General features: G+C 36.5%; 2 protein-coding genes across 4 annotated transcripts in view; both read right to left on the minus strand.

Annotated features, from left to right (window-relative positions):
- LOC142342273 (protein Dr1-like) overlaps positions 1-24,971 on the minus strand; it is a 514,279-nt gene that overhangs the window by 121,162 nt on the left and 368,146 nt on the right. The window lies entirely within an intron of this gene.
- LOC142342851 (uncharacterized) overlaps positions 1-24,971 on the minus strand; it is a 46,531-nt gene that overhangs the window by 17,433 nt on the left and 4,127 nt on the right. The gene's annotated exons all lie outside the window — the stretch shown is intronic.

Here is a 24,971-nt window from a genome sequence, read left to right on the forward strand (position 1 = left end):
TCCAGTGTCATCAACTCATGTTTCTCTGATTTGATGGTCACATTTTTGACGCGGACAATTTCCCCGCTGTTCAATACTCTCTTGAAGACCTCGTGCTTTAGTTGCTTTTGCCCCTCATGTGTTATTCCCTTTGCACTTTTCTTCTGACAGTCTGAAAGAACGTTACAATCAATCCATTTTCTATTTTAATCTATGTGCTTTCCTAATCTAGGTTTCAATGTTCCTGTTATATTAAAAAGACGCTTCCATGAATTTGGTTAGTTTCAAAACAGGAATTTGTTTTAATAAAATATAATGTTACACATACCCTTCGTTTGTATTGAATACATTTTGGGTTTCAAGCCACAGAACTCTTCCATTACCACCCCTGCCAGTTCCTCTTTGAATTTGAGAGTTACCATATGATTTTTTGTGTTGTACAATGCGTTATCAGAAGGGTAGTTGGAGAAATCGAATTCTGTGTTGACTTCTGCTCGTGCTAGCTCCTCATACAAGTCATCACAATCAACAGCATAGGTAAGTGAGTCCGTATCAGAGTATAAAAGTTCACACTTGAACCACTGTTTCATATTCTCGTAGTGAAATCGAAACATGAATGCTTTTGAAAGATCCAGAATGGATGCACCAACTATTGTACGTTTCACCCAGTTTACTTTCGTTTTTCTTGTAGTCACGACTGCCATGTTTTCATCAGAAATTTTAAAGGATTTCATGTTAAACATATCTGTGTGGTTGAGGAGAGCTCGTTCACCTCGGACCAGGAAAGCGTTAACTCGATTTCGCATGCTTTCACAGCACTTTCCAAAAGCAGAGTTGTTCATGAGTTTGAAGAAGTTTTCAGCAATTTTGCTGGTTGCTGCTTGCCGCAATCTTGTGTTCGGTTCGATATAATTTGCCATCCACTTTGATTGTCTGAACTTGAGCCCCTTGTGCAGTTTTGAAACTTTAAGGCCGTTTCGTTCATAAATCTTCAACGTTACATAGTGTAGTGTATAGTCCTTCTTATCATAGAGTGTTTGAAGCAGTTTGTTGCACTTTGAAACTTTTGGGAGATTATATTCTTCCAAAAGGTCCAACTGGTAACTACTCAACCACATGCTGTCTACAAGTTCTCGGGTGGGTGCCATTGGAAAATCTTGGTGAGCATCGTGAATTGAGTCGCGGTAGTCCAAGTCAACGCAGACGATATATCCAAATTCAGCGTCGTCTGGAGTTTGCAAAATTTGTTCAATCGTCACTTCTGTGTCCGTCTGGAAGGAATTGAGTGGCAAGCAGAAATCCTTCATGATCCCACCATAGAGGTTATTAGCATCTATGGTGAGACCATATGTTGATTTTTGCGTGTCATCAAAACGTTCCAGATATTTGTTGTTTGGCGTGAACAGTCTTTTTGTGTATACCGAGGACATACCCCCTCGCAACAATTCTTCTGCTATATCAAGATGGTTGCGATCTGTGAGAAGTTCCAGTTCGGGTTGACATATCTTCAGAAAGGCATCGCACGCTAAGTGTGGTGCTGATAGATATTGAGCACAGTCCAAGCTGTACGAGTCCAGACAGAGTGCTCGTAGCCGCTCAAACCAGCAGGCGAGCTGTAGGGTGTCGACTGTCAAGTACAGATCGTGATATTCACCCATGTTTCTACAATCAAATTTTTCGAAGACCAGCTTTGCTTTTTCGTAGTCAGCTTCGGTTATTGTCACTTTTCCTGATTTGAGTTTGTCGACCCAGCACTTCTCAGGCGGCAGTTTTTTTAACTTGAATTTTCTGAAGGTGTCCATGTAGGAGTAGGGGTAGAATCCTTTACTGTGCAGTAGTTTCACATCATTTTGGTCACAGTATTCAAAATGGTTATCGAGTATATCGAAACTGTCTTCAGGCAAAGACTGAACTAGTTTATCTAAAGACGACTGCATGAAGCGAAGAGAATCGATAAAGCGAAGTTCTTCGTATATGGCTATGACGTTTTCATTTTTGTTCACAATATCTTTGATCCAAACTTTAAAGCTAAAACTGATATAATTCTCATCAGTTTGAGGTATTATTGAAAATTTATTGTTAGGTTTGCAGTGATGAAGACTCTTTACAACATGATGCAAGTCATATCCTGACAAGTTGTGTGCGATTATGGGGACGAAGCTCTGTGTTCTGCGCTGTAGGTTACACTTTGAGTGAGCCTAGCCAAGAAACTGATTTGAGAAATGGCAGTAATCCAAGACTTTTTCGTTGTCCGCAGAAAAACTAGTTTCACATATCCAACAGTGAGTCGCAACCTCTTTTGCTTGTCCAACTGCTCCTGTGAAGTACCTGTGTTTTTGCTTTTTCTCGTAGATATCTTTTGCCAGTGTCTCCATTTGCTTCACAAATACTTGCATGCAAACTTTACCTCTGTACAGATGTAAGAACTCCAAATTTGGACTTCCATGTGAAATGGCTACCTAACAGTAACCGCTCGGAAAGTGTTTGTCCAACACACGAGTCCCTGAAGTCTGTGGGTTTTGTTCAACTGATGATACTGGAACAATGATTGACTCTAGGTCAAAATAGACATCCAGTGGAAGAGCTGTTTTTGCTTGAAATTTTTTGAAAGCGAGACTGTTGCTGTCCGGCTCAAGTAGCAGAACTTGACAAGTTTCGAAGTGATAGCAAAGTTTTTCGTGTTTTTGAAGCGTTTCGTTGTTCGAGCAAACATGAAAACAGTTGCGACAGATTTTTGCGCGTGCATCAATCTGTCGCCCTTGCACTTTTCGAACTAAGTTTACCAGGTCCGTTATCAGCACGTAGTGATAACGTTCACCATCAGTTATCAGCAGGAGATCAACGAGAAAATCAGAGTTGTGCTTTGAAATACGGAAAGGATACAAACTTTTCTTTTCGTATCGAAAAACGTTCACTTTTACTTCATTACATCTTTCAAACGCGCTTATTTTTTTTTAAATTGGCATTGGCATCGGGAAATCTCCTACCGCTTGATGAGTTAAAGGGTTTGAGCTAGCGTATGCTGCGGGGTTTGTTTTTTTGCTGTACCAAACCCCAGGTTGCGTGAGGGGGCAATCTTTCCCCTGCAAATGGTAGGCAGCCGTGAAACAAAACAAGAAACAGTTTGGATCGTTAAAGTTTCGGATATTGAGCAGGCATTTTAGAGCGCTAAGTTCAGTTGGAAGTGCTATATAGGTTGATTCCTGAATAGGGTTGAATTTTGCAAATCGAATTTCGAGTTTTTCTACCTTTTCAATAATCCAACCACTTCCACTTGTGGCATACATTGAAACCACGTTGACAATATGCTGCACGGACTCAAAGAACTGCTCTTCGGAGAGAGCATCCGTGTACACAATTTGCACTTCAGCGTTAGCGTAAATTTTTACGTGTTTTTCTTCTTCATTAATCCCCTTAGTGAGTGTAATGCTTAGAGAAAGTTGAACCTTCTGAGGACCTTCGAGGGTCTTTTGACGTATAAGTTCATTGATGTGATACCTCGATGTGTTCATGAAAGACAAAACGTCAGTTTGATCATTACCTTCAATCTCGTAGATCTCCAGAGCACCTCGAATTGCCGACTGTACTGGTACTGCTTGATTATTGCTTTGGCCTCTGTTCCAAACAGGCAATCCTTGAGCATTCTTCAGATGTTGATGGAAGTTACTCTGGTTGTTGAAAACCAGAGTGCAGTAGGCACACTAATTTTGAACTTCTCCACCGTGCTCCCGTCGGGTGTGTTGGTTCATTATCAGAATGTTGTGAGTCTTAAAACCACAAGTGCTACACTCCAAGGCTGGGAATTCCGGTTGAACTCCATGAACGCGCTGTTTGTGTCTTCGAAGGCTTCTTTTGTCGGCCAGTTCCTTTGCGCCAATTTCACACGGTTGGGTCAGTTTTGAGTTTTTCAATTTTTTTCTTTCGAAAATTCAACTGACTGCTTTACTGAGAAAACGACTGAGCAAATGAAGTCAAATTGTAACAACAGTTAACTGGTACAATTAGAGGGAGTGTTAGTTGGTTGAAAGTTGTGTTCTACACGAGAAAAATTTCCCTATTAGGGTGTGCTTGCACTTTGACACAATTTGCCGGGTTTGGAAGGCAAATATTGGTAGGAGTGTAGGTCAACTTTAACCCATGTTAACTTTTGACCAATAAGCGGTGTGTTCATGTTTCAGAACTACTCATTTCCATTATTTCCATGCAAGGTAAAAGTTTATTGTGTAGTTTTAGTTATATCTGTTATCTACCACAACTGAAACATAGCTAACGCAGTATACTTACAATATACTCTTTTCTGTCGGGAAACAGTTCAAGTGTTCAAAATACTCTTCTACAAAAGTTGTTTTAGACTTTCTCTACTCTTCGAGGGTTGTATCGAAATTCCGTTCTATTTTCAACCTTATTATCAGTTTTCACTTTTAGGTTTCTAGAATACTTGGCAGTATTCTTATACTATTGACTAAAATTGTTCTAAACTGCTATTATCAGCGTGTTTCATGTGAACATAAAGTAATTCCATGAAAGACACTCTATCTTATCATTGTGCAAAAGTAAATTGTAGCTATATATAAGACAAAGTTAGGTCGAAAGCAATTGAAATTAAGGATTTGATATTTACCACTAGTACTGATAACAAATTTACCAAATTTCATTTGGTGAAAACCATAAACGTGGTTGTGGAATAACTAAATGCATTCTATTTACAGAAAATGAACTTCTTTAGTGCTTAAAAACCTTTTTCTACTATATGATGAATAAATTAAAAGTTTTTTGTAACTACTTAAGTAGTGAGATTTTTGCACTTTTACAGAATTCTTACATATGAAAATTGACTTTTTAACATTTAAAAACCTTTTTTTACCCTATGGTTAGCAAAATAAAAGTTTTTTGTAACTACTTAAGTAGTGAGATTTTTGCACTTTTACAGAATTCCTACATATGAAAATTGACTTTTTACCATTTAAAAACCTTTTTTTATCCTATGGTTAGTAAAATAAAAAGTTTTTTGTAACTACTTATATAGTGAGGATTTTGCACTTTTACAGAATTCCTACATATGAAAATTGACTTTTTACCATTTAAAAACCTTTTTTTACCCTATGGTTAGTAAAATAAAAGTTTTTTGTAACTACTTATGTAGTGAGAATTTTGCTTTTTAACAGAATTCCTACATATGAAAATAGACTTTTTACCATTTAAAAACCTTTGTTTACCCTATGGTTAGTAAAATAAAAGTTTTTTGTAACTACTTATGTAGTGAGAATTTTGCACTTTTACAGAATTCCTTCATATGAAAATTGACCTTTTACCGTTTCAAAATCTTTCATTCTTCAATATGTGTTTTAAACAGAACTTTGCTTGCTTGCTGTATTTTTATGTTATAACATGTGAGATTTTCTTCCAACGTTCACTAACTAACAATTTGACGGAATACTTTTTGATTCTGCCTTCTCTTTCCCGTTTTGTTCTCTAAACAAAAAAGAGATATTATGATGTTCAATTAAAATTAGAAATGCAAATTGATTTTTTTTTTACATTTTTACACCAAAAAAATATTATTAAAGCACACAATTTATTTAGAGGTTCATAAAAATGGTGACTGTTTGGAAAAGTTTCAGTTTTCCGAGTTCAGGTTAGTCCTCAAATAAATCTATAAGTGGTGTTCGATGGGCACGTTTTTTCTGTGGAGCATTGCATACTTTGGGAGTCTCTGAAGTCAAGGGTGTTGTGTTGGTTGAGCTTCTGTACGTTTCTAAGGATACTGTAGCATTCTCTGCACTCTGCGTTGGTGTCACAAAAGTTGTCTCTGAAAGAAGAGAACTATCGAAATTTGGCTCGAACTGCTCGTTTGACCCCATATTCCAAGACAATTTGTCCATGATTGAAGCGATAACTGTTTTTTGTTTTGTATCTGTTGCTTCCGGCGTAACAAACGGGCTTGGGTCGTTTGTTGCCGGTGATCCAATTGGTGAAGTAGCTGGTGAAGTTGGCGAAGGTTGAATTCCCCAAAGTTGAGCCAGTTCTTCAATTGCCTGGAATTGGCCGAGTTGATTCTCAAAAATAGGCACACAGTCACAATCGTATCGGTACAAAAGTCTCTTTGTGTCTGGAGAAAGTGTGTCAATGTCATAGGGGAAAAGTAGGGGCATTTTCCGAGGAACACTGTATCCTCCAGCTGTTAGCACAGTTTTCGTGCCATTGTCTTCTGTAGATACGTATTTATCTGGTAGTGTTGCAACAAAATTCACAAACATTTTTGGTATGATGCAATGTTCAATTGATCTCCAACAGCCTTTTTCGCTATTTTTCTTCTGCTGTATAAAAACGATGTAGTTTTCGTATTCAGTGTGATACACAATACTGCGCTCCCATGAATCTTCAGACTCGCAAAGAATGTGGCAAGACATTATTTGTAAAGCACTTTTACAGTTTGTTCTCTTGAAAATGGAGCAGAACTGAACAACTATAGTCTTGAATTTAAATACGAATAAATAAAATCCGGCAAATACCAACATTAGCAAAACTTGTGTGTGACATTTGTTGAATACTTAACACACCCCGGTCAAGGGTTGTAACTGCAATTGTGAATGTTTACTCTACATGAACTTGTCTGTGTTATAGTTTTATGTTTTTGTAACTAGTTGCAAAGTGTATAAGAAAGTTTTATCTACACAGACTTAAACGCAAAAGTTTTCAGTTTTATTATGTTGATATGTATACTAACGTTTATAATGTAGGCAATAGCAAGAAGTTTACAACCAGTTTTGTTTAGTATAGACTGTCTTATATCAAAGGCCTAAAGCCTTCTATCAAACGCTTGCTGTGTAATTGTGAGTTCTTTCTTATCTATGGACACACCCAGAGGTCACATTTGTTTTTCATTAAACTGTACTAGTTCCTGCTCTATGTTGAGTAATATTATCCAAATATAAACTTTATTACCAACGCAATAAAACAGTTTAAGTGAGGGTCACGAGTTTTGTCTTACATTTTGACAAAATTAACAAGTTTTATAACCTAGACTTACATTCAAATTCAAATCAGAAGCTTACATGTTAACCAAGAGCGGTCTTATCAGTAGTAAGCATTTAAAGTGTTGTTTGTGTTTTGTGTGTTAAAAGTACTTGTAATTAAAAATTATTTCCGAAAATTTTTTCAAAACAGGGAGTTTGACACAGTTTAAGTACACAATTCTTGAAAATGCCATTTACTGCTGATAAGGACGCAGAGTTTGGAGACGTGTATTTTGAAATCTCTAGAACAGAGAAAAGATTGATACGCGCAACAGTGAAGTCTTATGAAAATACGGGTGCCTATGTATTTCTCAAGCTATTTAAAAAAGTTGACAAGGAATATGAACTTCAACAACGAATTACTCTAACTTTAGATGAGTTTGAGCTTTTGTCAAAAAGATCAGCAAAAATACGGTCTGCTGCTGTAGGTACAGCTAATGAAAACGGTCAAGCTAACAAAGCTCCAGCAGCGAAAAGATGTAAAACTAAAAAAGACGACGAGCACGACAATTCAGACTAATTATAATATATTAGAAAATGGTGGAAGCGATGTATGAGCGTTCTCCGGGTTTCTTTAAGCAGTTTCAGAAAAACTTTAAATACTTCATATCGGAAGGAAACCTAATTTTTCTTCTCTCAAGAATGCATTTTGCATGCATTTTGAGAGTGTCCACTGTGATTATAACCCTACTAATCATTACCATGTTCTTATCGACATGTCGGAGTTCTCAGCAGACTTTCTCAAACAAACAAAACTGTGTTCAGTTCCGTGTCTTTTTACAACTTTCAAGTATCTGTTCTCGTCTTCGGATACACTGGAGGCAAACTGAGATGTTTTTCAAAAACTCTTGCTGGCAGTGGAGTACAACAAATCAATTTCAACGGATTCTCAAAAGCAGACACTACTGCTTCCATTCAAAAGCGTTTGCCAATTTTTACGAAAAACGTCACAAACAAATTTCAACAACCTGACTGCTTATACCGAAACTTTGCTGGACATAAAAGTTTGGACTTAAATGCATCGAAGCAAAAAATCAACCAATTCAAACTGATCAACTAACAACTGAAACTCTGAAAAGATTTAAATCGATTCTCTCTGGACCGCATGTTGGTGCTTTTTGTCAAGTAATGGATATTTTTATTAGTGGATATGGAAAGTTGGAAATTGATTCTGATGTTCTGTGTGTTCGTTTCCTTTATGAAGAAAAAATTAAATTTTGAAAAAAAAATTTATTTTCAATGTAGGCTAGTGATGTTAGAACATCATATGAAGCGCAAAACGAAGCCAAGCACTATCACTCATTTTTACAAGTTTTTGTCCACTGAAAATAATATGAGCAATATAAATACAAAATAAGCCACACAAAATTGAGTTTTGTTTCTGTATAGGTTGGTTTCTCAGTAATTCATATACGGTATTAACATTAAAGTTTGAGACTATTCTGCTCTGCAAGTGTTTGTATGACGATAGAGTTTGGCCTAAGGGATCTGCAAAAAAAATTTTTTGATCTTTTTGGCAGAGAAGAATCCAATGGGTTCCAATTGATGCAGACGTTGAAATATTGACTATAATGAAGCTGTTGTCGGTTAAGTTGGTTGGAAAATTATCAGCCACATAAACTCCACGAAATTTGTATTTGAGTTCCGAACATCTCTGAATTAGAGAGTTCAAGTTGTCTTCGTCCATTAGTTTGTTAAAATATGATTCTTTGAAACTTTCCGCGCCGAATCAATATAAATGGTACTTGCTTTTTCCCCAATAATGAATATTTCTACATTATGAGCTAAGGCAGCAGAAAAACTTTAGTTCAATTGATACAGAACAATTTGTAAATTCAGGGTGAATAAAATTGTGAGACGCCTGCTGAGTAGTCGTCAGATCGAAAACCAAAAAAAAATGATTTGGGTAGTCTTCTAGACTGATTCCATGTCCATTGTCGATATAGGCTAGATCTGACATTGTGTTAAAGTAAACACGTTTTGAATCATCAGTTGAAATAGGACTATCAGCAACGGGAAGACCATTACGGTAAATGCAAATTTGTTCCAAATTGAATTTTCTATAGTAAAATGGGTTAAGCAGCTTCCTTCCGAGGAAAGCTTCGTTCTTGTTTAAGCAAATGGCGAGTTTCTTAATGGGTTCTCTGCCAAAAATATCTTCTTGCTTCCAGCTCTGCAAACAAGCAGAAGCCAGAAAAGTTTTAGTAATCGTTTCTAGGTAAGGATAGGATGCTGGACTGGACAGCAGGGTCTTTTCTATTGCTGACACAACATCATCGTTCAGCGTCATTTTCCGTACATATAAGTTAGCTCCTGTAATATTTATATTGTAGGATTTTGCAGCGTCATCTGAAATTAAAGAAAAATCGTCAATTAATCGCCGAAAAGAGATTCGGAGAGTTACATCACTGAGAAGATGTCGATCAAAGGTAAAGAAGTTAAGCGCCACCTTTCCGTAAAATGTACACTCAGCAGATGCTCTGACTAAAGTTTTTCGTCTGGTGATTTCGGATGCTGCAATTCCCCGGGGTTTGCTTCATAAGAATAGCCTTGACATGCCAACCACGTGCTTTTGGCATCTTTATTGTGAGAAAACTCGGTTTCTATTAAACATTTGTGGGCATAGTTACCATTGGCACTTGAAATTTTCAAACCGTTAGCAGATACTGTACAATCAGAAAAAAGTGAATGTAAGACATTGTTGCAAAAGTATGGCGCGTCTGTTTTAGTCACATCTGCAGCTGCAGTGTTGTCATATTTCAAATCAGCATCAGAAGACTGTACAATCTTGCACTTGATTTCAAGAAAAATTTTTTGGAGATCAATGAAATTGTTGCGGTCTCCTGCAACTTCAAACTCTAGCATTGGTCCATTAGGGCTGTAAACCGGTCCCAATTTCTGACAAAAAATTCCATCAAATGTAACAAGGAGAGCTGGTTTCTCGAATAAATCCAACGAACTATGCGTTGCTTTGGCTGGTAACATATTACCGATCATCTTTTACTTTGGCGAAGAAGTCCGACCGACTTCTTTTGGGTACTCTTTTTCGTGAAATGGTGGTTTTGCGTTTGGTTGTTTTCCTTGGTCCAGCGCGTAAGCGTTTTGAATTCCTTCTCATTCTTCTCGTTCGTCGCATTCGGAGGGCTAAAGATCCACCTGTTTGTTTTTTCACTGTGTTTGATATGGTGTTCTTTAGAGCTTGCTTTGGTGATTTCTTTTTACCGATAACATCCGTCAACTCAGGGACGCTTTGTAGCAACAGTTCTTTTCCGGTGCGTTTAGCTGCTGGCAGAACAAACTTCCGAGCAAGGGGCAGTGCAACACGTCCAATACCGCTAGCTAATGCTCCAAAACCACTACCTCTTTGTCTATAGTGACCGGAAAAGTGAGGCAATGATGATGCTTGATTTGCGTAGTAGGAATCCATTTAATCACCAAATGTTTTAAATTGTAGTGTTAAAATAACTTTACCAGTCCCCGAAAAGGGAACTAACTGTCCCGTTTCAGTTCGTAACTCAATTGATATTGATTGAATGGTGTTCGAAAGTAGTTTTTTGTAGTCTAAATTTGTGAAAACTATCCGGTGAGTGGGCTCCAACTCACAAACGCTACCGTTTTCAAACGCTGTTTTGAATCAATGACTCTTAACAATGGTGCTTTCGCATCACCCACATACTGATACTCAATAATGTTTGTGTAAATAAAAATTAAATGCTTTCCAGCGCAAAGGTCTGCTGGAAAATCACCATAACAGGCTTTCGTATCATCATTTTTCATTAATCGGTTCGCTGTTGTGGGAATCATTTTGTATCCAATATGAATTCCGTAACCATCTGGAATACCTTTAAAGCCAATTATATTGGGTATTTCTTCACTTGGAAAGGTAATTCCCTCGTATTTACCAAAAATGATTTCGTATTTCCCACTGCTTTTGATTTCTCGGAAAGAGAAGTTAGGCAGTCCGACTGTTCTCTTGATAGTTGCTAAAAGTTGAGCAACTGTATCATAAGTGCCAGCCATAAACGCTAATTTTTCTCCATTGTAGGGTCGTGAAATGACGTTGGATCCAGTTGCGCGGTTTTGTGATTCCTCATATCCCCTGAGACTGAACGCAACCGAATCTCCATTAACTATGTGTTCAATTTTTGTTGGAAAAATGATTTCACTCAGAGCCACTCTCCAGTCTCCTGTGAGATTAATTTCATCATCAAAAAAATTTCTGAAATTTGCTTAACTGTTTTCCTGGAAAATGTCCATCGAAGCAGATGATATAACGTGTACTGTGAACTCATCCTCAAAACGGTTACTACTCATTTTGATTTAGAGATTCTCGTACTAGTTGTAATTCTGGCTGGTAAAACTTGCCCTGGATAATTTCTTTATTAGAATCAATAAGAGAATATGTAGGTGGATTAAGCGTCGGAATACCGGCAATTTCAAAAACTTCGTCAGTGAAAGATTGCTTGTATCATTTTCGGAAAGTTTTTTCCGTTTTAACGATTCGAACAAAGTCACCCACGTAAAGTTTCGGTTTTTGACTGCGACGTGTCTCCACAGTTAATGATACAAGTCTTGGTACATCTTTTTTGGTAACTTTGTTAGGAGGAAGTTTGGTGACACGATTAACACGGGAGTTGATAGTTTTTACGAATTGATCCAAATTGTTAATATAAGAATACGTCCATTTTTCCTCCAAATATCGGTAAATAATATTTTTTAGTGACCTGATGTTTCTTTCTGCAACCGCAGACTTCTTTTCACTGAAAGTACTATACAAATGAATTCCTCGTTTGTTGCAGAGTGTTTTTTGAAAGCTCCCAAAAACTCAGTACCATCATCCACCCAAACTTTTTGTGGTTGCTTGTGTTTGATCATGTTTCGGAAGGCCTTTGCGGTTTCTGTTGCATTTTTGTTTTCAACGGTTCAACACGTAGATACCTCGAGAGGCTGTCAACTGCTACGAGCAAATATTTAACATCACGATTGTATTTTGCAAGTTTATCAACATGAGCTAAATCTAAAGACCAGATTTCATTCAGATCGTTGACGATTACTTTTAATCGCGGAAAACTCAACCGCTGTGCACAATATTTTGTGAAGGATGGTTTTGTTTCCAAATACATTTTGACTTTTGTCATTGGCAATTTGCTGAAATCTTTTAATTGCTTTGAACTTCCGAATGATGCTGGACCTTTAGAATAGAGTCTATCCAGTAGTTTCACATCTTTAATAGATAGACCATTTTTTTCCTTTCGTCTCCTGCTCTGTCTTAAAGTGTTGTTTGTGTTTTGTGTGTTAAAAGTACTTGTAATTAAAAATTATTTCCGAAAATTCTTTCAAAACAGGGAGTTTGACACAGTTTAAGTACACAATTCTTGAAAATGCCATTTACTGCTGATAAGGACGCAGAGTTTGGAGACGTGTATTTTGAAATCTCTAGAACAGAGAAAAGATTGATACGCGCAACAGTGAAGTCGTATGAAAATACGGGTGCCTATGTATTTCTCAAGCTATTTAAAAAAGTTGACAAGGAATATGAACTTCAACTACGAATTACTCTAACTTTAGATGAGTTTGAGTTTTTGTCAAAAAGGTCAGCAAATTCACGGTCTGCTGCTGTAGGTACAGCTACTGAAAACGATCAAGCTAACAAAGCTCCAGCAGCGAAAATACGTAAAACTAAAAAAGACGACGAGCACGACAATTCAGACTAATTATAATATATTAGAAAATGGTGGAAGCGATGTATGAGCGTTCTCCGGGTTTCTTCAAGCAGTTTCAGAAAAACTTTAAATACTTCATATCGGAAGAAAAACCTAATTTTTCTTCTCTCAAGAATGCATTTTGCATGCATTTTGAGAGTGTCCACTGTGATTATAACCCTACTAATCATTACCATGTTCTTATCGACATGTCGGAGTTCTCAGCAGACTTTCTCAAACAAACAAAACTGTGTTCAGTTCCGTGTCTTTTTACAACTTTCAAGTATCTGTTCTTGTCTTCGGATACACTGGAGGCAAAGTGAGATGTTTTTCAAAAACTCTTGCTGGCAGTGGAGTACAACAAATCAATTTCAACGGATTCTCAAAAGCAGACACTACTGCTTCCATTCAAAAGCGTTTGCCAATTTTTACGAAAAACGTCACAAACAAATTTCAACAACCTGACTGCTTATACCGAAACTTTGCTGGACACAAAAGTTTGGATTTAAATGCATCGAAGCAAAAAATCAACCAAATCAAACTGATCAACTAACAACTGAAACTCTGAAAAGCTTTAAATCGATTCTCTCTGGACCGCATGTTGGTGCTTTTTGTCAAATAATGGATATTTTTATTAGTGGATATGGAAAGTTGGAAATTGATTCTGATGTTCTGTGTGTTCGTTTCCTTTATGAAGAAAAAATTAAATTTTGAAAAAAAAATTTATTTTCAATGTAGGCTAGTGATGTTAGAACATCATATGAAGCGCAAAACGAAGCCAAGCACTATCACTCATTTTTACAAGTTTTTGTCCACTGAAAATAATATGAGCAATATAAATACAAAATAAGCCACACAAAATTGAGTTTTGTTTCTGTATAGGTTGGTTTCTCAGTAATTCATATACGGTATTAACATTAAAGTTTGAGACTATTCTGCTCTGCAAGTGTTTGTATGACGATAGAGTTTGGCCTAAGGGATCTGCAAAAAAAATTTTTTGATCTTTTTGGCAGAGAAGAATCCAATGGGTTCCAATTGATGCAGACGTTGAAATATTGACTATAATGAAGCTGTTGTCGGTTAAGTTGGTTGGAAAATTATCAGCCACATAAACTCCACGAAATTTGTATTTGAGTTCCGAACATCTCTGAATTAGAGAGTTCAAGTTGTCTTCGTCCATTAGTTTGTTAAAATATGATTCTTTGAAACTTTCCGCGCCGAATCAATATAAATGGTACTTGCTTTTTCCCCAATAATGAATATTTCTACATTATGAGCTAAGGCAGCAGAAAACTTTAGTTCAATTGATACAGAACAATTTGTAAATTCAGGGTGAATAAAATTGTGAGACGCCTGCTGAGTAGTCGTCAGACCGAAAACCAAAAAAAAAATGATTTGGGTAGTCTTCTAGACTGATTCCATGTCCATTGTCGATATAGGCTAGATCTGACATTGTGTTAAAGTAAACACGTTTTGAATCATCAGTTGAAATAGGACTATCAGCAACGGGAAGACCATTACGGTAAATGCAATTTTGTTCCAAATTGAATTTTCTATAGTAAAATGGGTTAAGCAGCTTCCTTCCGAGGAAAGCTTCGTTCTTGTTTAAGCAAATGGCGAGTCTCTTAATGGGTTCTCTGCCAAAAACATCTTCTTGCTTCCAGCTCTGCAAACCGGCAGAAACCAGAAAAGTTTTAGTAATCGTTTCTAGGTAAGGATAGGATGCTGGACTGGACAGCAGGGTCTTTTCTATTGCTGACACAACATCATCGTTCAGCGTCATTTTCCGTACATATAAGTTAGCTCCTGTAATATTTATATTGTAGGATTTTGCAGCGTCATCTGAAATTAAAGAAAAATCGTCAATTGATCGCCGAAAAGAGATTCGGAGAGTTACACCACTGAGAAGATGTCGATCAAAGGTAAAGAAGTTAGGCGCCACCTTTCCGTAAAATGTACACTCAGCAGATGCTCTGACTAAAGTTTTTCGTCTGGTGATTTCGGATGCTGCAATTCCCCGGGGTTTGCTTCATAAGAATAGCATTGACATGCCAACCACGTGCTTTTGGCATCTTTATTGTGAGAAAACTCGGTTTCTATTAAACATTTGTGGGCATAGTTACCATTGGCACTTGAAATTTTCAAACCGTTAGCAGATACTGTACAATCAGAAAAAAGTGAATGTAAGACATTGTTGCAAAAGTATGGCGCGTCTGTTTTAGTCACATCTGCAGCTGCAGTGTTGTCATATTTCAAATCAGCATCAGAAGACTGTACAATCTTGCACTTGATTTCAAGAAAAATTTTTTGGAGATCAATGAAATTGTTGCGGTCTCCTGCAACTTCAAACTCTAGCATTGGTCCATTAGGGCTGTAAACCGGTCCCAATTTCTGACAAAAAATTCCATCAAATGTAACAAGGAGAGCTGGTTTCTCGAATAAATCCAACGAACTATGCGTTGCTTCGGCTGGTAACATATTACCGATCATCTTTTACTTTGGCGAAGAAGTCCGACCGACTTCTTTTGGGTACTCTTTTTCGTGAAATGGTGGTTTTGCGTTTGGTTGTTTTCCTTGGTCCAGCGCGTAAGCGTTTTGAATTCCTTCTCATTCTTCTCGTTCGTCGCATTCGGAGGGCTAAAGATCCACCTGTTTGTTCTTTCACTGTGTTTGATATGGTGTTCTTTAGAGCTTGCTTTGGTGATTTCTTTTTACCGATAACATCCATCAACTCAGGGACGCTTTGTAGCAACAGTTCTTTTCCGGTGCGTTTAGCTGCTGGCAGAACAAACTTCCGAGCAAGTGGCAGTGCAACACGTCCAATACCGCTAGCTAATGCTCCAAAACCACTACCTCTTTGTCTATAGTGACCGGAAAAGTGAGGCAATGATGATGCTTGATTTGCGTAGTATGAATCCATTTAATCACCAAATGTTTTAAATTGTAGTGTTAAAATAACTTTACCAGTCCCCGAAAAGGGAACTAACTGTCCCGTTTCAGTTCGTAGCTCAATTGATATTGATTGAATGGTGTTCGAAAGTAGTTTTTTGTAGTCTAAATTTGTGAAAACTATCCGGTGAGTGGGCTCCAACTCACAAACGCTACCGTTTTCAAACGCTGTTTTGAATCAATGACTCTTAACAATGGTGCTTTCGCATCACCCACATACTGATACTCAATAATGTTTGTGTAAATAAAAATTAAATGCTTTCCAGCGCAAAGGTCTGCTGGAAAATCACCATAATAGGCTTTCGTATCATCATTTTTCATTAATCGGTTCGCTGTTGTGGGAATCATTTTGTATCCAATATGAATTCCGTAACCATCTGGAATACCTTTAATGCCAATTATACTGGGTATTTCTTCACTTGGAAAGGTAATTCCCTCGTATTTACCAAAAATGATTTCGTATTTCCCACTGCTTTTGATTTCTCGGAAAGAGAAGTTAGGCAGTCCGACTGTTCTCTTGATAGTTGCTAAAAGTTGAGCAACTGTATCATAAGTGCCAGCCATAAACGCTAATTTTTCTCCATTGTAGGGTCGTGAAATGGCGTTGGATCCAGTTGCGCGGTTTTGTGATTCCTCATATCCCCTGAGACTGAACGCAACCGAATCTCCATTAACTATGTGTTCAATTTTTGTTGGAAAAATGATTTCACTCAGAGCCACTCTCCAGTCTCCTGTGAGATTAATTTCATCATTAAAAAATTTCTGAAATTTGCTAAACTGTTTTCCTGGAAAATGTCCATCGAAGCAGATGATATAACGTGTACTGTGAACTCATCCTCAAAACGGTTACTACTCATTTTGATTTAGAGATTTTCGTACTAGTTGCAATTCTGGCTGGTAAAACTTGCCCTGGATAATTTCTTTATTAGAATCAATAAGAGAATATGTAGGTGGATTAAGCGTCGGAATACCGGCAATTTCAAAAACTTCGTCAGTGAAAGATTGCTTGTATCATTTTTCGGAAAGTTTTTTCCGTTTTAACGATTCGAACAAAGTCACCCACGTAAAGTTTCGGTTTTTGACTGCGACGTGTCTCCACAGTTAATGATACAAGTCTTGGAACATCTTTCTTGGTAACTTTGTTAGGAGCAAAATTGTTGACACGATTAACACGGGAGTTGATAGTTTTTACGAATTGATCCAAATTGTTAATATAAGAATACGTCCTTTTTTCCTCCAAATATCGGTAAATAATATTTTTTAGTGACCTGATGTTTCTTTCTGCAACCGCAGACTTCTTTTCGCTGAAAGTACTATACAAATGAATTCCTCGTTTGTTGCAGAGTGTTTTGAAAGCTCCCAAAAACTCAGTACCATCATCCACCCAAACTTTTTGTGGTTGCTTGTGTTTGATCATGTTTCGGAAGGCCTTTGCGGTTTCTGTTGCATTTTTGTTTTCAACGGTTCAACACGTAGATACCTCGAGAGGCTGTCAACTGCTACGAGCAAATATTTAACATCACGATTGTATTTTGCAAGTTTATCAACATGAGCTAAATCTAAAGACCAGATTTCATTCAGATCGTTGACGATTACTTTTAATCGCGGAAAACTCAACCGCTGTGCACAATATTTTGTGAAGGATGGTTTTGTTTCCAAATACATTTTGACTTTTGTTATTGGCAATTTGCTGAAATCTTTTAATCGCTTTGAACTTCCGAATGATGCTGGACCTTTAGAATAGAGTCTATCCAGTAGTTTCACACCTTTAATAGTTAGACAATTTTTTTCCTTTCGTCTCCTGCTCTGTCTTTTTGTTTGTTTGATTTTTTGGTTCTGCAGTTTTTGATCCGGAGGCCTTACTTTGACTTCCACTGCTCTGTTCGCTTCTTTGTTGTTTTTCTGATTCTCCTTGAATTTGTTCGGTCTCCTCTTCTTTCTCCTCATCGCTGTAAACTTCTTTGAGAACTTTTTTAGCGTGAATGTTGGATACTAAGTGCGGGGGTATCCTAAGTTCGTGCGAAATATTTGTGTACACGGCTAGGTCAATTTTCTTTGTCGGCTGTTGCAAATTGTACAAAAAAGTTGACATTTAACTCTCATAGGTTTGTCCTCATTATGAAGGAAACCACTCGGGTCCTCAATGGAAACTGTTTCTGAACCTAATATCTTGTTTAGGATGATTTCCGCTCTTTGGATTTTGTTTTCGTCCATTAAATCTACTTCTGACATTATAGAGTCAAAGTCTGATTGTCTTTTTTTCAATGAGGGCTCAATTTCGCCATCATCACTAAAGAAAGACTGTACACTTTCATTTCCATCATCCAATTCATTTTTTAAATCAACACTACTTGTTCTTCTTCTTTTGCGCTTGTTCACGATATTAGTTTTATTAGTTTCCTGTTCAGTCGCCTCTTTGCTGTCAAAATCGGTTGGGTTGTTTCGTTGGAGGAGTGACAATTGAGCAGCTTTCTGTTTATAGATGGGATTATCCAAAATTTCCTAGTCGGTTGTTTTGACACAAACTTTCTTTTCGGTATCAAGAAAAACTCTTCCGCATGCATTACTACTTCTTCAAGTAAAGGTAACAAGAGAGACTTATGCTTCGAAGTAGATGTAAATTTTTTACCAATAGCTGACGCTTTTTCCTCAAACTTGTCTCTTTGAAAAAAGAAAATGTCGGAATGATGTTTCGTAGTTTTCAAGTAAACTTTTATCTGTGGGCACGTTTCCATTTATAACATTGAGAAAGCATTCACAGAGAAATTTTATAAATATATTTGATGATTTTTTGATGAATTTTTTTAGCATGCTTTCCGGCATTTCAAGCATTCGCCTCAGCATACATATCTTTTTCTCTCTCATCTGTGAGGTGGGTAATTAGAGCTTTGGAAGATGGCAGATAGAAAATTGTTGGTCCCGGTGGTACAATCTTTGAACAATAACGTAGTGAGTCGGTTGTTTTTGGGTCTAAATTAATCAATAAGTGTCCGAATGGTTGTTTTGTTGCAAGATCATAGCTGTCTTTCAAAAAGTTTGTGTTATTGAGTTGTTTTCCAATATAGCTTATCTGCTGTATATCTCTGGGAGATTTGAACAAAATGATGTGTGTTGTGTTGAGGTCAATTGTTCGAGACCATTTACTCTGTTGAAAAAAATTATGCTTAACATAGATAACACTGATCTTTTTGTGGCGTCCAGCTGTTGCAAGTTTTGAAAACTCCTTGTCATTGAAGATTTCTTCGCAAGAATCGTCAAAGACGAGCAAACAGTTTTCCAACTGTGAAATGAATTCAAATCCCGAGAATTTGGTAAAATAAATGTTCAAGTTACGCTCCATCGTTTGAAATTTTGGTTGATCATGTTGATAGAAATAGTATATTGACTTGAAATTAGGGGAAAACGTATTCTTAAGAAGCATTTGAAAAATAATTTCGGCCTTTCCACAACCTGAAGGACCACAGACTGCCATGAAGAGACGATCACTCGTTGAGATTATTTTATTCATAACTTAGGATTTGGAAGTGCGTATCCAACTGTGCACGATAGCAATGAAAACCAAAAAGTTGATTCTTCACAATCGGGGTGGAAGAAAACTACTTTGGTCAGTGAAACTACAATAAGAAAAACTATTATCGAAACTTGTGTAAAATAAACTACCTCAGAGCGCGGTAATCTAGAATTGCAAAACCTCCAAGACCGTCTCTCTTGGTTTTGATCATCAAAAACCAAGTCAGTGATTCCTGCTCCACTGCCAGCGCAATCTAATTGATCTCCTGATTGACTCATTTTGAAAGCAAAAGATTTTCAAAAATGAATTTAATTCAAAAATTCTGTTAGTTTATTATTTAGTTAGTTCATCAACCATAAAAAATTCGTATGTAATAATTTCAGAATTTTGTCTTCCTTCTTATATTTTACTTTATAGTTCGCTTGGAATCCGTAGTCATTGCCATAGTAGACGATTGACTCCACCTTTCCTTCTCTAACTACCTCTTTGATTTCATCGGGGAGACTCTCATCATCCAGGGGTACTGGTACTGGCACTGGATACTTGGGCGTAGGTAAAGGGGTTAGTTTCAGTTTTTTCATTTTCTCTTGTAAAGACATGATACATTTGAAAGTACTCCAGCAGTGAAAGATATTTCTTTAGTGTTTCAATTTCAGAACTATTACAAAGTATTTGCTGCTTCTTCAGTATAGTTTGACCACGAGAATCAATTTTTTCTTCTTTCAGAAAAGTCACTGTCAGCTGGTTATCACACGCAATGCAACTGCATACTGTCAATTTTGGAGATAAATTCACTTGAAGAGTTGAAGGAGTTGCTTTCTCCACACGACGACTCATTAGTTGGTAGTGTTATCCAATAAAAATACACCTGTGCCTTTCTTTTTGCGCAATGTTTTTTCTTTTGTTTGAATGGTAGTATAGTTGAATGAAGTGAACGAGTCAAGTGCTCTACTGGGGTGAAGATTTCTTCAATTTTTGGACATAGCAATGTTTCTAAATTTGTGGCGTCTTTTTGAAGGAGTTTTTGCAGTGTCTCCGTCTTCTCCTTGCCCTTTGCGTAGAATTTAGCAGTAGGAAAACGGATTTTGATTGCTATAAATACTTGTGATAGAAACTAGTAAGGGTAGCTGCCACTGTCCCACGAAATACCATGCAAATGCTTCGATACCCACTGATGCGATTTCCTCTCACTCGAGGACAGCGAGTTGAAGGAAATTGGAGGAAGAAAAAGAACCGTGTCTGAGTAGTTGTTTGAACAAATAGATAATTCTTTTATAATTAATCCACTCTTTTTGTGTCGAAAACCTTCAAAATCTATGACAACAATCTCCGGACTCAACGTTCCAAACTGAAAAAGTTACGTTTAAAAGTTTTCACGAACATGCAGAAGAATAAACCTGTCAGGTGACCAACGTAAGTGTTTGTGATTGGACAAGGCAAAACGTAAGAGTATCCTGTACCCTTTTGGCTATACTCTGCAATAAATCCAGAGGCATCATGAAGAATTGCATGTAAGCAAAGCACTTTAAATGATGAAGAGTTATCTATTCCAATGATCCCACCATAAGGCCTCTGTTTTAGTGCAATTTCGAGGTTAACATCAGGGTCCAAGTGCAAGCGGGTTGCCAAAAAGTAAAGAAATCTTTCATTATGCTCTGGATAGTCTGTTTTTATTAAATTATAGATTTCATGAATGGTTTTTAAATCTACCGTCGCGATTGTTGTTGTCATGCTGTTTTTGAGCAAGCATTATAGACAAATGAAAATTAGGTGACTTTTGCAGGGTATGATAATTACTTTTTTTTTGCTTGTGTCTACATGACAGCTCTTTTCCCCCCAAGGTTTTTAAAGTTCTTCCTGGTTGGTTTCCTTAAACTGATTTTTTTTAAATGCAAGTGTCCCCCCCCCCTCCATAAGACTCAGAGAAAAACAAAGAAAAAATCTAAGTGTCCCCACCCCCGTAGTTTGACCGGGAAGACACTTGTGTCCCCCCCTGTAGTTTGACCGGGAAGACACTTGTGTCCCCCCTGTAGTGATCACGGGAAGACACTTGTGTCCACCCCCTGTAGTTTGACCGGGAAGACACTTGTGTCCCCCCTGTAGTTTGACCGGGAAGACACTTGTGTCCCCCCCCCCTATAGTGTTCACGGGAAGACACTTATGTCCCCCCCATAGTTTGCCCAGACCAAAACAAGATTAAAATACCCTGGCGCAGACATATGACGAATTAACTTTCAAAGCAAAAGCGGTGGCAGTTAAAATGGCTTCAAGCCCAAAGCGGCAAACCAGTCACGCAAGTGGAGGGAAAATGGTTTCCTAAGATTAGTTTCATGCATGGCAGGGGAAATAAGGAGAAAGAATTTCAAAGTGTCCCACCCTGTAGTTTGCCCAGGAAGACACTTGTGTCCCCCCCGTAGTGTTCACGGGAAGACACTTATGTCCCCCCCCCGTAGTTTGCCCAGAGAGACACATCACTACTGTTGATTCAGCAAAAAAGATGTTTTGATTATGTTGTAGTGCGCCTTAAGTGATGCTTCAGTAACATTCATTTTTGTTGGTTTTGCCCTCAGATTTTTCGCTCAGTTTGCAAATCGGCATTTTCTCTGTAACAAAACGTTTTTGTTACAACATTACATTAATTTCGATATTTTGTGTTGTATATTAGAGGCATACTGTTCAGTCCAACTAGTTGAGTTGAATTTCAAAATGCAATTTAGTTTGATTTTTGTTAAACAAATTCTATTGTCTGTAGCAGAAAAACATGAAAAAATAGAATAAACGAGGAGTAGTAAATTTTTTTCTATTCCCTTCCTTCTGGCTTCCCCTTCCATCTCATCTTTGTTTTTTTCTTTTTTTTTGTGTGATCAATAGAGTGAACAAAAAGAAAAAAAATGTAATCTTTATCTTGAGAATCCATAATCCTAATCCCAAGCATCCCACGAAGTCCACTGGTAAACCAAGAGATCCCCTATTCTCCGTCGCATTATACCATTGTCATCCTTTAAAAAATATACTTTTTCTTTTCCGAGAGATAATGACCATAGAATACAAAACAATTCAAATGATCAAACGTTAATCACAACGACGCAACAAATATTGTGTTTTTGCCAAATTAGATGTCGATAATTGTTTCTTAAGGGCATTGAGTAAAAAAACTCATCTGCTCAGTTTTTCTGGCTTCGGCGATCAATAAATTCTTGTCATTTTTTCCCAAATTGAAAGTGCAACAAGAAGTAATTGTGATCAGTATTTCTAGGTATTGCCTAGTTATACGAGACTCAGGCGCAGCTACAGCATCTGCTAAATTCACAAAGAGCGAGTTTAAAATTTTACTGAAAATGCTCAAAGCCCAAGGTAAGTCAAAGTGAAAAAATAATGAGGTCGTTAGATGCTTTACATTTCTTTCTGTATATATATATATATATATATATATATATATATATATATATATATATATATATATATATGTATGTATTTATATATATATATATATATATATATATATATATATATATATATATATATATATATAAATATATACCGGTACCGACGATAAAACCCTATTCTCAAACAAGGAGGCTCGGTAATGTGCGTGCGTACATAAAGTTCTGACCCCACTCATCCGCATTTTTTATTTTTTACCTAATTGTCTACCCGATAAGAAAGAGATAGAAAACTTTCAAAAATTAACGCATTGCTCAACCATTAAAAGGACAGAATAAGGATGCATTAGAAGGCCGATGAAACCTGCCATTAATGAGAATACGAGATATGACAGACATAAATGTCACAGAACAAAAAAACGTTAAATACACCAAATACTCGATGTCTTTAATTAAAAAAAACGCAATAAAAAAATCACAATGGCATCAGATAAAACCAAAACAAAACAAAAATCAGCTGTTGTGGAATTGAAAAGTTACAAGACCTGCCATTAATTAGACTACATAACATTTTCAATTAATGAAATAATTGATACCTGTTCATTTATACTTTTCAAAGAAGCCATTGAGATCTCTTTTTTGTCAGAATATGTCAGATGACTATAAAAAGAACTCAACAAAGCAACTTTTTGAAATAAAAAAATTCACAAAAAATTGATTTCTAAACCGTTAACACCTGAAGCAGTTCGCTGATAAAATAAAATGGTTTAATTGCGCACTCTTTTAATGCCAAAGCGAACTCCCCATTAGTGTGATATTGTGGCAAGAAAACGGAAGATGACCTCAAAATTGGAAGCTAATATAGAGAAATCCTGTTTTTTAAAATTAAAAATGCGTATTATCAAACCTAAAAAATAGTTGAAAATAAATTATTTTGAACAAAAAGATTTTATTTCGCTTGAAAAAAGATACCACCTGACTTTAATAAAACTAGCTTCGTAATGACAGAAGTAAGATGGAAACAAAAATAAGAAACTCATTGGTTTTTTTTTCAAACAAATATATTTGAAAATGATAAAAACCATAAGATTTCAACTAAAAGCAAAAAACATATCATCTTGCAACTGCTTAGTAACCATATAAACAAAGTATATAGAACGAGAAAACCATAAGAGATTTTTTGTATGGTTCACCACAAAGTCAATAAGAATTGTATATAATGAGACTAATTCTCATGATGACAATATCAGGTAGTGAGATAATTTGTCAAGTCAAAAAAGAAACTCAGGTAGGGGCATGCATATAAGAATCTCAAGGTTATTTGTTTTAGAAAACTGGTGGTACCCAAGTCAAGAAAACCAAAGTTAAAAACAAAACCACTATAGAAACTAAGTATTATTTCACATTAAAAAGTTGTTTGAGCTTTTGTTACTGGAACTCAGCTAATAGCTGACAGAAGTCAGAAAAAAAGATGCAGATTTCAAAAATTCGCTGACATTTTCTGAAAAGAATTATATACAGTCATTAGAGCTATTATATATCAAATGAAAAAGGGTACAGTTTTTTTGTTTGTAAGAAAACATCTAACCGAATTTATCTGACTGTAAAACTCCGTAAAAAGACTGCAAGACAAAAAAAACCAAATGCAGGCAGTATACAAGATTTGATATTAAGTTTACAGAAAACACTTTGAAAAGCAATAAATCAATGATCTCATCCTAAAAATATACATTATGTTATAGATATCCTAATATACATTATGTTTATTTCAGCACATTTTCAAGTCAATGGATTTTGCATTGATTGAAATTTAAAATTGAAATATTTTTTTGCCGAAAATTTTAGCCAAAAAACTCGTGTGAAATGATTCAGCAACCATCTTCTTTAGTTAGAGGTAAAACCAATACCACTGTTGTTGACCATTTAGACAAATTTTTAGCAAAATTGACAAGTTTGGCAAAAAATTACGGAAAATGTTTATGAAACCAACGGATATCACTCTACTATTCACAAAAATTTAAACCTGGATGAATACTTTCAAGAAAATAATTTCCGAAAATTTTTTTAGTTATACATTCTACACTAGACTGCTTTTTTAATGATACCACTCACAGATCCCTACGATGAATATATCGATCGATTGAATTGACTGAACAAAAAACAACCAATTTGAGTAAAAAAAAGTAAGTACTTGTTTTTGGGCTGTAAACAGTATGGTATCTAGGACTTGCGGGGGAGGGGGATTGAAGGGAGGGGGTGGAGCAAAAAACGGAAAAAAATTATTCCTCACCTTCATTTCATCGATAAAACAAGCAACTGTTTTAAACGCAAAGAGAGTTCATAAAAAAGAGTAACATATAGGAAACTATCACCGAAGATTGAGTAAAAAAAATTCAAAAACTTTTCTTACCAGATGGTTAGTTAAACAAAA

This window comes from Convolutriloba macropyga, chromosome 7 (genome assembly GCF_964194025.1).
Source record: "Convolutriloba macropyga chromosome 7, txConMacr16.3, whole genome shotgun sequence".
NCBI classification, from domain to species: Eukaryota; Metazoa; Xenacoelomorpha; order Acoela; family Convolutidae; genus Convolutriloba; species Convolutriloba macropyga.